The sequence below is a fragment of the Oreochromis aureus genome, linkage group 10, assembly GCF_013358895.1.
Source record: "Oreochromis aureus strain Israel breed Guangdong linkage group 10, ZZ_aureus, whole genome shotgun sequence".
Taxonomy (NCBI): Eukaryota; Metazoa; Chordata; class Actinopteri; order Cichliformes; family Cichlidae; genus Oreochromis; species Oreochromis aureus.
The window spans coordinates 3193737-3212150 of NC_052951.1; the positions used below are offsets into that span (position 1 = coordinate 3193737).

Consider the following 18414-nt stretch of genomic DNA (forward strand, 5'->3'; position numbering starts at 1 on the left):
CTTGATCTGATTCTCTGTATTCTGTTAGCAACGAATACATGAAAGCGCCTTGCGTCGTTGTTAATATAACCAAGGACAACTTTGGAATCAGTCCAGTAGTACTCCTGAATATTTTGGATCTCCAATTCTCTCTTTAGAAAGTCAGCTGCTCTCGTAGCTACTACAGCCGCAGTAAGCTCCAATCTTGGGATGGTTGTCACTTTAGTAGGAGCGACTCTTGCTTTACCCATCACAAGAGTGCACTGTACTTCTCCAAACTTGGTCACTGTTCTCAAGTATGAGCACACACCATAACTGGTTACACTGGCATCAGAAAAGCTGTGTAACTCATACTGCTTCACTTGGTCAGATGTTGATGGGACATAACAACGTGATATCTTTATGGAGGACAGGTTCTGGAGGTCTCTGAGCCAAGCTTCCCATTGAGGTTTGAGATCTTCTGGAAGCGGCTCGTCCCAGTCCAGCTTTTCCTGACACATTCTTTGGAGGAGTTTCTTAACAACTAAAATGAACGGAGCGACGAATCCAAGTGGGTCGAATATTGAGGCCACTGTTGAGAGCACTCCTCTTCTAGTGAAGGGGTTATTCTTTACAATCACTCTGAATTGAAAGATGTCTGAGCTTACACACCATTGGACCCCTAAGGCTCTTTCTATCTTTGGCTCTCCTAGTGCCAGATCCAGATCAGTTGCTCCTGCTACACATTCTTCCTTTGGGATAGCAGCAATCGCTTCCTTGCTGTTTCTAATGAACTTGTGCAGGTGCAGCTTACCCGTGGCACACAGTTCTCTAGCTTCCTTTACAAGTTGAATACCTTCTTGTACTGAATCCACACTCACCAAACCGTCGTCCACGTAGAAGTTGCTTTGCATGAACTTCACCGTGGCTTCACTGAACTTATTTTCACCTTGCGCAGCGATATGCTTGAATTCAAAGTTTGCGCATCCTGGTGAAGATGCTGCACCAAACAAGTGGACTCTCATGCGAAACACTGATGTGGACTTTTCCATGTTACCATCCTCCCACCATAGGAATCGGAGGTAATCTTGATCTTTTGGGGCAACATGAAACTGGTGAAACATGCGCTCCACGTCACACATGACAGCTACATGTCCTTTCCTGAAACGACACAGAACTCCAACAAGAGTATTTGTGAGGTCAGGTCCTGACAGGAGATGCTCGTTGAGCGATGTATTCTGGAACTTTGCACAGCAATCAAAGACGACACGAATCTTATTTGGCTTCTGTGGATGGTAGACGCCATGGTGAGGAATGTACCATGCTGGTTGATTATTTAGCTCAGCCTCTGGCACTTTCTCTGCATCACCTCTCTTTATGATGTCTTGCATGAAAGCCACATAGTCCTTGTAGTAGCGTTCGCCTTTTCTGAGACGCTTTTCTAGACACTTCAGTCTGTGTTCTGCACAAAGTTTGTTGTTTGGCAACTCAGGTCTTTCTTGTCTGAAGGGTAGTGGCATTTCAAAGTGGCCATCTTGCTTTTGTCTTATGCCTTCTTTTACTTTGGCTAGAAACAGTAGATCTTCTTGTGACACTGACTCTTCTTCAACACCCTTTTCAACAAAGTCCATCTCTAGCACATTAAGTATCTCAGCTGGAGTAAGTATTTCTTTGACTTTGTTTCTGCTTACAAAGTGAACTTCTGTTTTGAGCTTGTGAGCGGGTTCTACAGCTGGCAAGACTTGTCTAACAATAACACAATGGCTTACTCCTATTTCATCTTCACAATCACCTTCAGAGTCGCTGTAGCCAATGATGCTCCAGCCAAGCAGAGATTTCTGTGTAAATGGCTGGTCTCTATCACCACTGACCACCGCTAGAGGGAGCAATGCTTGAGGACAGTTATATCCGATCAGTAGTCCAACTTCACAATCAAGCTTGGGAGCCATCTCCTTTGATAAATCTTTCAAATGTGACCAGTTCTCTGCTGTTTTGTTTGTGGGAATATGTGATCTGTTAGCAGGAATGTAGTCTCTGGTATAGCTTGTTGGTAGTTTGATTCTTGTTTCAGAGTAAATGCCTCTTACTTGTAAGTCCTTTAACTTGCTGCTTGAAACAATTTTTGTTTTGGACGTTATAGTGGAAATCTTGAGTTTAACTGGCTCTGACATGGCGTTGAGCGACTGAGCTGTGTCTTTCAAGATGAAAGTGGTGTCACTTTGAGTATCGAGCAAAGCATACACCAACTTTTCATTTTCTGGTTCATCCACAGTTGATACATAAACTGGGATAACTGAGGAAGTACAACCTTTTGACTTTTGTTGCACAACTCTGTTGGATGTAACTTGGTTAGATACTTGCTCTTGTACTTCAGAAACCTCTGTTTCCTGGTTAGTTATGGAAGAAATATAGTATATTTCTTCCATAGTTAGTCTTTGATTGTTGTTAGCTATTCTTTCTTTGTTCCTTGTCTCTTTTCTCTCTGTCTTGATGTAGACAAGTTGGGTGAGGCTTCTGGCATTTGTCACACACACTTCTGGAAGTACAGTTCTTAGAGTTATGACCAGTCTTGAGGCAACCAAAGCACAGTTTTTCAGACTGCACAAACTTTACTCTCTCTTCAACTGACTTGTCCATTATCTTGCGACATTTCTGAAGCATGTGACCAGGTTTCTTACGAAAGAGACATGTGACATTTGTCCTTTCACTAGAGCTTGTACTAAGTGCCTTAGCATTCAGCATGTAGTTTCTTTTGGGCTTGTCTTTGAATGCATGCTTGTCTTGTTCACTTGGCTTTATTGCAGGCAGAGAAGTGATAGGATTACATGCAATTCTTGCTTCTTTATTCAGGAATTTGACAAAATGACTAAAATCTGGGAACATTTTGTGTTCATCTTGAAACTCTGTCACCGTTCTGTTCCATCGTGCACTTAGCCAATCAGGCAGCTTTGCAGCTATCCTCTGATTTTCCACGCAATCATGCAAAACCTGTAAACCTTGAACATAAGGTATGGCTGACTCAACACTGCTTAGAAAATCTGCAAACTCACGTAGATCTTTAGTGTCTTTGCTGTTAATTTTTGGCCATGACTGAATCTTGTCACGATATGATTTGCCTATCACAAAGGGATCTCCAAACCTGTCGTTGAGTATCTCCCAGGCAGCATGATAAGCGGTGTCTGTTCCAACCAGAAAATGTCCTTCAATAGCCTTCTTCGCTGGACCTCCAACATACTTTCTCAGGAAGAAGAGCTTTTCTTGAATTGGCAGATTCTTTCAACTAATGTTTGAAAAGACAACTTCCAGTCGTTATACTGCAGCGGATCACCTGTGAAGACTGGAGGCTCTGGGATTGGGATTCTGTTTGCAGTGATAGCTTCAGCAAGCATCCTTACAAGATCAGTGGATGGCGTTTCATTTGCACTACGAATTGCTGTTTGAGGAACAGAGGCTTGGAGAGGTGCAGTTTGTTGTGGAGCTCTAACTTGAGAGGGGATGAATGGTATCGAGTTCACATTTGGAAAGCTTGGTTGCGGGAAGGAACTATCTTGTCTTACTTGGGAATGAACAGGAGATTTTTCTTCATTCTCAATGTTCACACTTTCAGCATACAACTTCAGTCTTGCTTGTGCTGCATTACGCTTTTGCAATTCTTTCAAAAGTTCCACTTCCTTTCTCTTTTCATCTAACCTTGTCTTTATTGAGGTGCTCTCAGTTAGAAATTGAGCTCTTTCCCTTGCATCCTCAACTTCAAGTTCTCTGATTTCTTCCTCACACTGATGCTGTGTTTTCATTATTTTAATGACTTCTTCTGTAGCTGCTACTTCAGCTGCAGCTTCTTGTCTTTGGTGTAATGTGACCAGAGATGATTGCTTTGACATCCCAGAGATAGACCTTGACTTATATGTGATCCTTGAAGAAGCACTGGATGAACTGCTGTCAAACACGGACTCTGAATCAGGCCAGGGTATACTATTTGGATCACCATCTTCTTCTAAAAGGCACCGAGCCTTTGCTCTGGCAGTTTCACTGATAGCCATGCACACATCACATCTTCTGCGCATTTCAATATCAGGACTTTGTATTTTTCTGATCTCATCATGAATGTTACAGATGTCAGCCATACTAGCGTCTATAACACTTACAGCTTCAGGTATTAACTCAATGTCTTTACTCTTCACCATTCTTTTAAGTAAGTTTATCTGGTATTTCCACTTCTTGTAAACTCGCTCAAAATTGTTTGTCAAGTCATTTAACTTGGCTTCTTGTAAAGATTGTCTTTTCAGTGAGAGTTCGTGTGCGCTGGCTTCTGCGCAAGCTTTCTGACTGTGTCCCTTTAGTAAATACTGAGGACTGTGGAGTTTCTTCTCCATTTGTCTGCTCTTTACTTTCATCATTTTGAAAATTATCATCAGCACTTTCTTCTTCAGTGGGCTGTATTGCATCTTCATTTTCATCTGCCATGTTGTCTTAATAGTATTTTCACTTGACTTTAACATTTACTTGATAAACCTTGATTTTAGCTGCTCCTTAATATGAAAGGTCACTTTGAATCTCAAATGGAACTGAGGCTTGATACCAATTTACAAGTGCTTTTGTTACTTCCAAGACACAGACTTTTGTGCTTGCTTGATTATCTTTCACTTGTTAGCTTGCTTCTTTACTTATTCAATGCCTTTGCTGGAGCATGTGATACTTCTCTTGCTAGTAGCTTCTCTTGCTAGTAGCGTCTCTTGCTAGTAGCTTCTCTTGCTAGTAGCTTCTCTTGCTAGTAGCTTCGGAACAACCATCTCGTTGCCTTCTCCGGGGCAGTGCAGTGTTCTACTATGCCGGCTTGTACACATACACGAGAGACACGAGAGTTCTTCTTTACTGATGTTTACTGTGCTTCTTTTAACGTACACAGGTACACCGTAGAACTGGTGAATACAAATGTACAAGAAAGTTATATTTCAGCATTAAAAAATATTACAATATAAAATTCACAAAATATAAACAAACGTACCACTTTGGCCTGCAAGTAGACAAACCGGTGTAATTGGAACTTAGGACTTATTTCTTCTTTGACATTCACACGGCTAGACCGTCACCATGAGCAGCTTCTCTAACCTTAGTTCCCAAAACAGGAAGTGACCTCTGCCCTTACCTTATACTTACAAAATTAACCGGTTATTTTCCATGTATCAAATTAACTTTACACCAATCCGGTATGCAAAAAAGGAAAATGTTAACATGCTCAACACAAAAATAAAACATACAAAATAAAATGCGTTAATTACATTATCATTACAAGAGCTCTGCCTAGTGGTCAAATACTAACATTTCACCAACTGTTACAGCTGCTATTTATTTTAAATGTTTTGTTAACTTTTCCTTAATTTTATATATGTTCGCACATTTCATTTCTTGTTAAATGCTATCTCTAATATAAGATTGTACTACTACTACAACTTTATTTTGCAATTTTTTTTATTAAAAGGTGTTCAAATGAAGAAATTTGTGTTTTTCATTGAGATACATAAATTACTAAATGTGAAATTCCTATACAAGTCAAATAATGGGGAAATAATCGATAATCGAATCAAATCAAAATAGAATCGGATTGAAAAATTAATCGCTAGATTCATCGATTAGGAAAATAATCGTTTTGCACAGCCCTACCTGTCAGGGAGATTTTAGAACAACTTGGTAATAATGAATTACAATAGTCGGACATAGAAGTAATAAATGTATGAACTAGTTTTTCAGCTTTACTCTGAAACAGGATGTTTACAATTTCAAAGATATTGTGCAAATGCAAGACAGGAATTCCTAAATACTTATTTAATGTGCATACTAATGGACATTTCTTAGGCCCAAGTACCATAACCTGAGTTCCTCTGAATTTAGAAGTAGGAAATTAAGGGTTATCCACACCTTCATGTCTTTAAAATATTCCCGCAGTTGAGCAAATTGGTGTATGACCTGTTATCTGTCTTCATGGATAAAGTTGTGTATCATCTGCAAAGCAATGAAAATCATTGCTTACCTTTTAATAATACTGCCTAAAGGAAGCCTATATAATGTAAACAGAACTGGTCTCAGCTCAGAACCCTCTGAAACTCCATAATTAACTGTAGTGTGTGAAAAAGACTAATTTACATTAACAAATTGAGGTCTATTGGATAGACCTGACTATATAGTACCTTTTAATACCTACAGCATGTTCTAATCTGTGTAATAAAATAAAAAAGTCCTACAAAGATTGTGTCATTTGTCGTGTGGCCAGAAATATTGTATCAAATAAATTGTGTTATGTGTATTTTCTATTTGTATAATAATATTAGCCATTCTTTGTGTAACGCTGAAATTTTGAAGATCTTCTGCCCCTCATGTGGTCAGGAAATCAACATGTAGCGTCACTCAATGGAGAAGCAATGACTCTTTAAATGACAGGAAATATCTTCAAGATTGTGTTTCTTTTCATTTCCTTACACAAAGGGCCCTAACTTGTCAGCATGCAGTACAGTACTGTACAAAGTTCTGGAGCTTTTCATAATTTCTTTGTTTTCCCTCGCAGGAGCCAGACTTCCTTGTAGCTTCCTGAAGATCTTTTAAAGTTTTCTCGTGCATGAGTATTCTCAGACTGTTTTTGTTTTTTTTGTTAAGCCACTTAATAATGAATCACTGAAGCATAAAAAACACAAAAGATGAATCAGTGTCATGTCTACCCATTACAGACAGCTTATCAGATAATCTGTTTTAAATTGTATCGTTAGGTGCTTTGTTACTGTCACTAAAACCCAGCATTTGTTCACATTAGTTTAAGAAAAAAGGTCAGAGACACAGATTCACAGAGGTAAAATAGTATCATGGCACCACTAAGGTGATTCCCAAAGACCAATTAGTCAAAGGCTCAGCAGGGTGACCCTAAACAATTCAAGGAAATTGGACAAGTGAAGGTCAAGTGGCAGGTTTAACTATCAATAGCAGATGAACAGTATCTGAAAGTCGTGTCCTCAAGAAATATGAAAATATCTAGATACATCTGGATTTCAATTATGTATCTAATGTTTCCTGAAGCCTCATCAGAAATACTCTCAGCTCTCTGTTTAAGAAGCCATTCTTAAAGAAGGGAAACCAGGAGAAAAGCATGACGTATGCCAGTTTATACGAGAACTAAAATGAAGACAGATCTTATGGAGTGATGAATCTTGATTTGAAATTTAGTTCAAATCGTCATCAGCATATAGAGAGGAGGTACAAGAGTGAGCATATACAGCCATCTGTTAAACACGGTTGAAGTTTGGTCATATTTGGGGCTGCATTTCAACCAGTTGTGTTGGTGACCTAGTCAGTGTAGATCAAATTTATATGATGAAAATATCTGCTATACGATACCATTTGGAAAGAATCTGATTGGCATCAATTTTCATTTTTTAGCACGAAACACACTCCAAATGCAGTAAAAACAAGGACGGATGCCAGTACCTCCACATTACTGAAGCAGCGTGGGATCATCTTGATAGACTGGCGCAAAGACCAGCTTTGAATGTCCTTCAACAAGCCTGGAGAGCTATTCCTGAAGGGTGTGACGGAGTATTAGGATCACATTTAGAAATAAAAATATACTGTTCACTTTGAGAATAAAGTTGAAACACTATAGCGTGAAGATTAAAGTTACAGTATTATTTCAGGTCAAACAACTGATGCTGAATTATCATTTATCCTATTCAGAGGCTAGTTGAAATATGAAAATCATTCATTCTGAAGATATAAGGCAGCAGTATTCGCGCTCAGTTTTCTTGCTAGTGTCTATATTTCCGCATCAAATAATTCCAATCAGTCATCAATATTTCTTGTTCATTAAAAAGACTGTTCAGAAATGTATACACATGATCACCTGTTTGGATTTTTATTATGTGTGTCAGCCACATTTTCAGCTGGAAACACCTTCCTGTGTGTTTGTGCATGTTATCAGACAGCAGATGATGGTGTTTAGAAAAAAACTATTCAAAAATAATGTGCGCATATAAACAGACTAATCAGAGAAGAACACATCTCAGTCCTCTTGATGTGGGCTTTTCTTGACCCAGCAAGAATCAGTGATTATCAAAGAGCTTTAATAATCTGCCTTCTCTTCATCTCTTCATCAATCAAGAGCGCGAAAAAACTGTATTTTTCTTTCTCTTTTTGTTTTGACATTTCACAGTGCTTGGCATACCGAGAAGATTTTTGTTAATAAGGAAAATTGGAGTAAAATTGTGCATAGGTTTGACCTGTAAGGAAAGAATGTAACATTATCCTGTGATATTTCTTCCTGAGGTGAGAATTTGTCAGATCAGATTAATGATACTGTGATACAATTTCAAAGGTGTCATATAGAGAAAGAAGAAGCCTTGATACAGTATTAAAACATAAATCTCTAGTCTCACATTCAATACATATTTTCTTGAGCTGGCCATGACAACACTGACGTGTGCTTTTAATGGCAACATTTCTTCCTCTGAAGGTATATTTTCTGTTTTGGAATTTGCATAAACACTTATTGGTTTGCAGAGACGTAATTGTAGCATCATACATACAAATCTAGCTTCATTGTTGCAGGATGCTGGAGGGGGTATTCATTTTTGGCTTCTGCTTCAGAAGCCTTATTATGAATGATTATATGATTGAATCTACACTTTTAAATAATTTTTTAAATTTTTGTAAAGTTACCAAAACATTAATCCAATTACAGCACTAGAACAAAAGTCAAGGAATCCGGAATGGAAAAATTTCCTAGTAATACATTTTTCTTATGCTTATTGAGTTACATGTTCTGGTAAACAGACTCACACGACTCCATTCATGTTTTAGAATTTGAGTTTTGGAACCAAGCAGCTATATTATCTTTTGTCAAGAACTAGAAATACATTTTTTTGAATTTCAATGCATGTTATGACATGTTAGCAGTGCATTTTCTTGAAAAGACAATAATAAAGACTGACATGGACAGACTTGGAATTTTCATACTTCTAAAGCAATGAAATGGGCCAGACTTGATAATGTAATTTAAATGCTAATATCGGGAAGGTTATGCTTAGAACAAAAATGCTTACATGTTGATGTATAGAAAGTAATTTCACTTAATTAAACACAACAACATAGGATGGATGAGTCAGAAACCAAGGTGCAGAGTCTGAATGATTTCTTTTAACTGTTTTTTTCATCTTTTATGAGTTCCAACTTGTGCACACAACTGTTGATTTTTTAAAGTCACTAAAATGTACACTATACAATAACATGCTTTTGATTGCAGCTGTAGATGGCTAATGAATGGGCAGTTAAATGGTGACTGTATTAAATCAAGTGATAATGAACAATCGCATTACTGTTCAGGCAATTCAGGACTTATGAAACTTTGCCATCCTGAAATCCTGATCTGGTGAATCTACATTGCACTGACTTTATTCTGATTATACCTGATGTAGCACGCTGCCGTTAACTCTGACCTCCACACACACAAACTTTCTACAGATGAACAGCTCGTATTGCCAACCTGTCCTCACTTGTCAGTAGGACGCTTTAGAGCGCATCCTGGTTTGATTTGTTATCAGCAGTCATCGTGGACTCAACAGTGACAGTAAATAGATTTACTAAAGGGAATTTCACATCAGCAAGTGGAATGTTTGGATTTGGAGGGAAAAATAAATCAGATAAGCTGAGATATCTAAAACCTGAGAAATAGTTTTAAAAGAATTTTGAATATATGAGTTATTAAAAAAGTGTAGCAAGTGAGAGTTTAATAATTTAATATGTGGGTGTATGTGATTACAGCTTTCTACTGTGAAGATGTTTACAAGTACAGACGGTGCGAAGTCTAACATATCAGTGAAAGCGTTAATGAGTACCAGATAGTGCTGTGCCAACAGTACATTTCACAGCTCAGACAGGCAAAATGTTCCCACTTTCAGCACAGTTTGTGTTTGCAACAAGCATCATCTTATTAGTTTAATTAGAAAAACATCAACTCTGGAACCATACACCCTGCAGTCTGTAACCGATGAGATATATATATATCACAGCTCATAATGATATTGAGATTGCTATAAGAAAATATAGACTAAACAATATACACCGGGACACTAATAAATGAAGTCTTTACAATATTTGTGAAAGAACACGTTCTAAAGAGCATACTGAGAGGGGTGTTATAATAGGATGCTACCATTCCAACTAGTCAGTTTGGGACATTTCTTCCTTCCTGGTTATTCCAGCATCAGCTTTAAATGGTGTTATTGCAAAGTGGAAGCATTTAGGAACCACAGCAACTCAGTGGCAGACCTCATAGTTACAGATCAGGGTCACTGTGCTGAGCTGTCACCAACACTCTGCTGACTCAATGATTGCAGAGCTCCAAACTTCCTGTGGCGTTAACATCAGCACAAAAGCGGTGTCCTGAGAACTTCTTGGCCTGAGTTTTCATGGACGAGCAGCTCCTGTAGGTGTAACGTGTAGATCCGCAATAGCGTGAAATTTTAGCTACATTCTAAAGAACAGTAAGGAAGCGTTAGCCTGAAATTGTAATTGTAACATTAGAGATTTGAAGCCTTGGCAGCTCTGAGTATTCATTTTCTGTCCACCATTTGACAAGGAAACATGCTGCACTGTTACTGTATCTAATCATGCATACTACCAGCCTCCTCATAGAGTAATGTACTGCCAGCTATCAGCCTTTGGAACCTGATATAAACAGCAAGCCAACAACTCCAACTCTACTTGGCAATCTTTTTGGCCACTAAAGTCCTACATATCAAGGCAAATTGTACACATGCCATATGCCATTCTACATCTACAGTTTGTTGTGAAAACCCCACAAAGCATTGTAATAATATAACTGCCATTTAAAATCATATATACCAAAAATAAGATGCCAAAGCAGTTGTCACACCTCAGGCTGGAATTAACCGAGAGCTCAGGGAGAGCGAGCGAGTCTGCAATACCTTTATGTAGTCTCATCCTCGCATAATGGGGCACCTTCATCATACACTTATTAAAATCCAGTCGTTCAAAGTTTTATACAGTCATTTGAAATGAAAAGTGGATTTAGATTGTCGTCTGTTTTCATTTCCTCTCTATAGAGAATGCTGAACAACCTTCTTGTGCTGCCTGGGCAAAGCATGAGGCCACCCCACTGACACTAACAATGAGAAGATGAGGAGTGAAAAGTGTTACACTGTTACATTGACCTTGATGCAATTTAAAGAGTTTGTATGTTTAAAATATGTTTAAAATTGACAACTGTTGTCTAGCATAATATGCTCCCACAAAATCACCACTGGCACTGTCTACGCCTACTCTCATTCACTTTGGTTTTGGGCACACCATAATCCGATTACAGCCTCTAGTTGGAGTCCTTCTGTTAATATTCCATTTTTTTTTTGTGGGTTTGCATACTTGCATATCTGTTGATGGAGTAAAAACGTATCTTGTGTTCCCCAAGGCAATCAACATTCATCAAAATTCATGTCTTATCGGCGTATCAATTCACTTAATATGGCCTTAATGAAGTAGTAATTATTTTAAGCTACTTATGTGACCATTCTTATAACGGAAATCAAATCAGCAGCCAGAGGCAAATGACAATCAGTTCCATCGAAACTCATAGTATATACATGAATTGTAATATTCTGCAGGGCATGTAATGAGATAATCCAATTATTCTTATGATCAAAGTGAGAAACAACAAGTCTCTGCAAGCAGTTTACGCTCATTTAGCAGCTAGTGAGTTGCAGTGAAGTGACATCAGAACATGTTTGTCTCCACATCTGAAAGATAACTGGTAATATTCACTAACAGGAGATCAGTGCAGATTGGGATGAATTAAAAAACAGAGTGGTGCGATCAACATGAAGTACTTAAAACAACTGGAAAAGTCAAACTATACGGAAAAAACCACATGTATTATTCATGTGTGTACAACCCTCATGTTAAATTTAAATAAATTAGCATTCACTCACATTTCACTGAATGGAAGTTTGTCCCCACCCCCGATATCCACACACACAGGCAATTTTATCTTTCAGTGGCTTTAAAAATAGACTCAAAACAATCAGAAGCACATATACAATCAGCCTACAATCAAGAAGGAAATGTATGCACAGAGCCGCAGCCGTTTCCATTATATACAGCCACTTTATCCATGCCACTCATCCTGATTACAAAAGCACACAGATACACAATATGCATACATTAACTTGTTTACTAGTTTCCCGGTTGTTGAGATTGTTTCGGGGGCGGGGGGGACTTTAAAAGTAGTGCAGTAACTTTTAAGTAGACCGATCTCAGATGCCAGAATGGCTCATTTAGTGGAAGAAGGACACACTGCTGCTCCAGTTCACCGATACTGAAGGAGGGGGTTTATCCCATTCAGGCCCCGGCTCCTTCAAGTTCAGCTTTAACTGGATGTGGAGGATGTGCTTGGCAAACAGACACGCTGCTGCAATGTTGTTTTTGGAAAAGCAGAATCATTTAAATGCAGCGTTATTACAGCACTACATACTATCACAAAGCAGCTGATAAACTGCAGCATCTGTTTATCGTTTGTTTCATGTTTAAACATTTATAAGTATCTGCATCGTTTTTGAGTGTGGGAAAATTTGGTTGATTGATAATGTTATGTGACTTCAGAGCAGCTTGGTATGAGGAAACTGCCAAATAACACTTTATCATGCTAACATAATGAATAACAACTGGTCTAATCATAATTCATTTGTTTTTTTTAAATTTGCATGAGTGGAAAAAAAAGAACAAGTTGAGAGGTCGGCTGGGTAATAAATTATTTTCTAAATGTAACAAAACTACAATGTAAAAAAACAAGTCATGCCTTGATCACTGGAGAGAAAACCTCAATGATCAGCTGATCCCCTATGAGCATATGATACACACATGTAGTTTTGTAGTCTTGTGTAATTCTGTTCTGTTCCTGCGAATCAAAATTACTTCAGAGATGTTACATTTTATCAAATATAAGCTCCACACAAAAGGGGAGAGTGTAGTTATAGGGGGTGAAAACTGCAGCGTGTTTGAAATAAACTCAAACAAGACTTGGCAAACACATCATACCGTTACACTTACAGTATGTTATGCCTATGTTTAATTTGGATGTGTGAAAATATACATGCTGTTGCTCGGTTTCAACACTTTTAATTGGAATCATCAGCCAGAAAATGTGCGATGACACAACCGATGATGAGCCAATCAGCAGTTCTCAATAACAAAATGTGCCAAATATTGTGTTTTTTGTTTTTGTGATCCATGTTGTGAACATTAAAAACACTAGCCAAATAGCACCAGCATGTCCTGTATGAAATGTATCAGAAAGTGCAATACCATTTCTACAGCCTAGATTAAAATATTGCATTGTTTCTATTTAGCAGGTAAAGTGGGGGCAGTTTTACAATAAGACCTCACAACTTTAGTGGCAAGCTGTTTGTCTTAGGACTCTCCCTGTCTCCAACCGTGTGCTGTCATTAATGCAGTCATGTTATAAAATCATCTCACATAGAGCGTGTAAAAATAAAATAAGAAAAGAAACAGTCAGCCATAGTAAGACAGCATTTGCTCACGTTCAGGAAAAAGCCCATTTTCTGTCTCCCCATGTGTGAAGCTTGTTAGCTCATCATGAATCAGCAGTGCGACGTTCTGTATCTTCTTGGCATTTGGTAAGACTGAGTCACAGTCGGGCTGAACACTTTAGTTTCAGTACAAGTGGAGAATGCTGCACAAATTTGAGTGTAATACAAAAGAAATGCATTTCTCTTGTATCATCCAAGTAAAATGCATTGAATTGAATTACAAAGCTTTCTGGCTGCTGCTTACGTAGTCAGTCAGGTTTGTAGGTTTGCTTGGCACTGCATTGTTCTGGAGGAAGTGAGGGCTCGCTCGCTTGTCAGTATGTTAGTTGAAACTGAACCACACTCTGTCCCCAGCACTAAGTATGCAATTGGTGGTTGCAGTTTGTAGTCAGAATATGCAAACTCAGCTCCTTCCTCCATCCTAACACCAGCAGAAATGTTTGTTTTACAAGAATGTATTCAAATATCTTCAAGTTTTGTTTCTTTTTTCTTTCCATAGCACAAAGTTATTTTGTAGGTTGACCATTTTAAGGAAAATTGGGTACTTTAGTAACCTAACTAAAGTAACTAGCCACTTCCAGAAATGTAGCCAGCTATGACTCAAGGACCAAGGAGATGGTTTTTAGGGCACAGCCTACAATTTACAAATGAAAAAGCAAAAACAAAAAAGTGTTTTTTTGACAGTCACATACTCACTCACAGAAATTTGTACCCCATGCTCATGCTGTCATCCAGCTGTCAACAATAAGCTGTCCTGTAACATCCTTAAAGCTTTGGAGGAAAAATATCCAGTGAAAATGACATTAACTGTAACTTGCTGTTAATACAATTAAAGCTCAGTGCTCACACCACTTTCCAGATTTGACTCCCCATAATTTTTTTCTCCAAAATAAAATTAAAAACTGGTATTTTGATACAGTAAATAATTACAAATTTACACCTTCAAATGTTCACAAATGGACACCCAGGTACAGTATTTGCTTTCTGAAATCGTGCCCTCACAAACTTTGGTTCACAGTTTCAGCAGTGATTAATCAGGTCCATACTCTACCAGAACAATAGGGAAGCCCTATTTTGAAAGCATTTAATTATACAGAAAAGTACATGATGAAGTTGAGACAATAACTTTTTTAACCTTCAAAATTAACTAAAGCTGTCAACAAATTGTGAAGACGTAATTGACCTTATGCCAGAATGGTGGCCTGGAAAAGGCAAAGCCTCTCAAGGAAATGATAAAGAAGAAACAGCAAAACATAAAACAACAGCAAGCACGCATCTCAATAAATTTGGACCCACCACTAATAAAATAATCTCTTCTCTGACCCAGTTCCACTACGCTGCTGTATGCAGCCATATATGCTGATGCCATAACACTGCCTCCACCATGTTTTACAGGTTATATTATTTCCTGTGTCCAATAAAGTGTTTCAGAACTCGCTTTCCGATGGCAAAGAGTGAAAACAGCTGCACCTTACACCTTGTCGTAACTGTTTGTGTATCCATTCATGAATGCACCATTTTGATGTAGACCTTGACAGTAATATGCCGGTTTCCTTCAAAGTGTTCTTGAGTGCAGGGTTTTTCTTCAGCCTCTGAGCTCAAATCTTCCCTTTGTGACTGATTTATTTTGCAAAGAGTGTCATTGTCCAAAATTCTATAGATCTACACTCTTGCTTCGTAGTCATCGCACACAAAACACTCACTGCGTTAGCATACTATTGTCTGCACTTCTTTTACAGTGTATCTGACATGAGAGAGTACAGTTCAGAGGACCTGGCATCCTGCTTCATAGCGTGATAGTGCTGGTTTGGTGAGGAACTGCTCTGTGTATTGATCTGCTCATGCAGTATTCCCTCTACTTCGTGTGAGAATTTGCCTCTGATCTGAACCAGCTTTCAAGTGGGCAAAAACAATCTGACTCAAAGGCACATTTTTTGTAATGTACATCAATAGAGTAGCAGAGTGTGCAGAAAAAAAGCAAGCCTCCAATAGTGGTTCAAAGGGTAATGATTTTCTCTGAATGGCCTATCCATCAGAACTACACTTAATTCTGCTTTATACCGATCTAACAAACTCAAAATAGTTCAGGAGGATTTCAGTGAAATGTCATTCCATTGAATTTCCAGACAAATCTTAATTCCAGTGAAGATTTTTCAACAAGACTCATTTGTTCATCAACAGCAGGTGAAGCACAAATGGTGAGGTAAATTGTTGAACATAGCTACAAATCTTAGTGTGATGACAGTAGTGTATGTATGTATACATGCACCCTATCTCCTACTTAAAAGGTTGAATCATAGTTTGCATGAACATCGTCACAAATACAGCGATGATTAACATCTGTATGTTATTACAAAAATCTTTATATTCATTCATATTCATCATCCCTCAACAGTACACTGTCCACTTGTATTACTTGGCACATTCAGTGTGTATGGAAATTTGTTCAAGTCACCAGTACAGCGATTATTCACACCTCTGTGTTTTAAAAAAAAGACTTATTATAAATCCAAATTCTTTGGATTTTTCTATATATTATGTTCATATGTTTCCTTTCATAATCCCCACTGCAAAGGCTGTATTACCTAATCCGTCTGTGTTTCTTTCATGTGTCATGTTCAGTGTTTGTCTCCCGTAAAATAACTTCTTTCAAAATGCGCCGCTGGTAACTATACAGATAATAATGTACTGTTAATCAGCGCACTAATAATTTGCTCCGCCATTTAATGAATTATTGGTGATACTTGAAACCATTAAAGCCAACTTAGTCTTTAATGCCGCAAAACTGAAAGTTTCAAACCTGCAAATGAGCAAAACTAAAACACTGATTTCAATAAAACATGTTAATTAACTGATGATATCATTTTTTCAGTTGTTTCATTTGTAAGTGCAGTTTTCTTTATTTACTGTGCTGTTGATGCCAGTGGTTAAGACACAGTTGATGGAAATATAGTTTTATAATAGTACATCTAAAACACTGCAAGGGTTTGTGAAACGGTAAAAGATGCTTAAGCGTTATACTGCATATTCATCAGTGCCAGTATTTTGAGAAAGAAATGTTGTTCCAGACAAGTTGGCAGCTAAGACTCTTTGAATATCTTCCAAAGTCTAATTAACAGACTTAGATATCAGCAGTACTCTGCAGTCAGAGATGACAGGCTGTATCACAAGACACGAATCATTCTGTGTCACTCTTTTTATTCCAGAATCAAAACAGATTTCATGATCTGTAAAAGTATTACACAATGACCCCAATAACTCCTATCTGACGCACCTGTGATCCTTAATAGTCTCCTGTAAATTACTTTTATCAGCATAAAAGTTCTCAGTATTTGAGCTACACAGACCCCCAGAGGATTTGTCAAAATGATCTCTATTACAGCTTTAGTCTATAGTTCAATAAGCACTGACACGGCGTGAAAAACCTCTAAACATGCAGAAAGCGTGTCTTCTCTGTTGATGCTACATATTTGAAAAGACGGATGACTCAAAGGAGGAAAAATAAAAAGGGTTCAAACCTTAATTGCAGACCGGAGCTGCTCAGCATCCACTTCTCTGCATGTTGCCTTCTCCTGCACTGCTTCTGCTTCCAAGCTCAAATGATCTCGCCAAGGCAGATTTCAAACACCCTTTGCTGCAGTCACTGCCATTCATACACAAGCGCTGCATCCCTGAATGAATGAATAGAGCTTACAGGTGTACATGTCGGGAGAGCGCTGCCAGAGCTCACGGCGTGCTCCAGCGCTCACAGACTGAGACATGGAAGAAGAGAGGGCAGCTTATTTGGCATTATCAGCCCGCCCTCCCTCTGGTCTACTCTCCTCGCGTTCCTCTCTCTGTCACTGTCTCCTCTCTTATTCACCTTTTTATCCCCTGCCTGTCCCCTCAAAGCAACTGCTCGGCTTCCTCTTGTCTTGCTGTAAGTATGAGTGTAAGTAATTGTCTTATTCCAGCAAGAGGGTGTACGTGAGAGAGACGACTTGAAGCAAGCCATCTGTGAGAGAGTATTTATATGAAACTGAAGGAGAATCTCTGCTTTTGAGGGAAGGACCAACCCCCATCCTCTCTGAGACAAACAGCTACTGGCATGTATCAGAGAGGGATGAACAGCCGACTTCGTACAAGAAGATGAGAACGAAAGAGCCTTCCGTGTCTTCAGATCTAAGGTGCACACAATGAGGAGCTGCTGATTTAAAGAAGCATAAAATTACCTTGGACACAATTACATTTTTTGACAGTGAAGGATCACCTCTCAGGAACCTTTAAGTGCTACTTTTCCTCTTTTTGAAAGGTGTGACATTTAGAAGAAATGCTCAGCCACTAAACTTGAGTCTAACCTTTACTAAATAATGGATTGTGGCTGTGAATCATGTGACACCTCAGTAATTGAAAAACAATATGAAAATTCCAGAGGCTCGCTTTGACAGTTGTAAGTCTACAGCCGTGTGCACTTTAGTTCACTCAGTCATCTATATTTATTAAACGCAAGAAAACAATGTTGCTTTAAGGAAGACACGCTGTCCAATCTGGAAGCGATGAGGTGAAATAACTCCTAAAGCCATCAGTCACGTTGTGAAATATTTCCACTCTGACGCCATTTTTACTGCACTTCACATACACACATCTGACTAGAAGTATTTAAACATCTATAAGAGCCTAAATGATTGTCTTTTCCATCTATTATGGCAACAAGCATCAAACAGGAAATTAATTGCTTAATTTCCAAAATAAAATGTCACGAGTAGTTGTTATTTTTGCTCTGTCTGGTTGTGTATTTTCTTTTTAAAGCAGCACCCCATAACAACATGCATCATCCATCTAGTTTCATCAAAATGAGCCTGGGCAGTGCAACAGCTGT

General features: G+C 38.4%; 1 protein-coding gene across 1 annotated transcript in view; it reads right to left on the reverse strand.

Annotated features, from left to right (window-relative positions):
• Positions 1 to 17292, reverse strand: part of LOC116332802 (galactosylgalactosylxylosylprotein 3-beta-glucuronosyltransferase 1) — a 66453-nt gene extending 49161 nt beyond the window's left edge. Inside the window, exon 1 of the mRNA XM_031755860.2 lies at positions 17075 to 17292. The gene's annotated coding sequence lies outside the window, so the exon portion shown is untranslated. The remainder of the gene's footprint in view (positions 1 to 17074) is intronic.
• Between the last annotated feature and the right edge of the window lie 1122 nt (positions 17293 to 18414).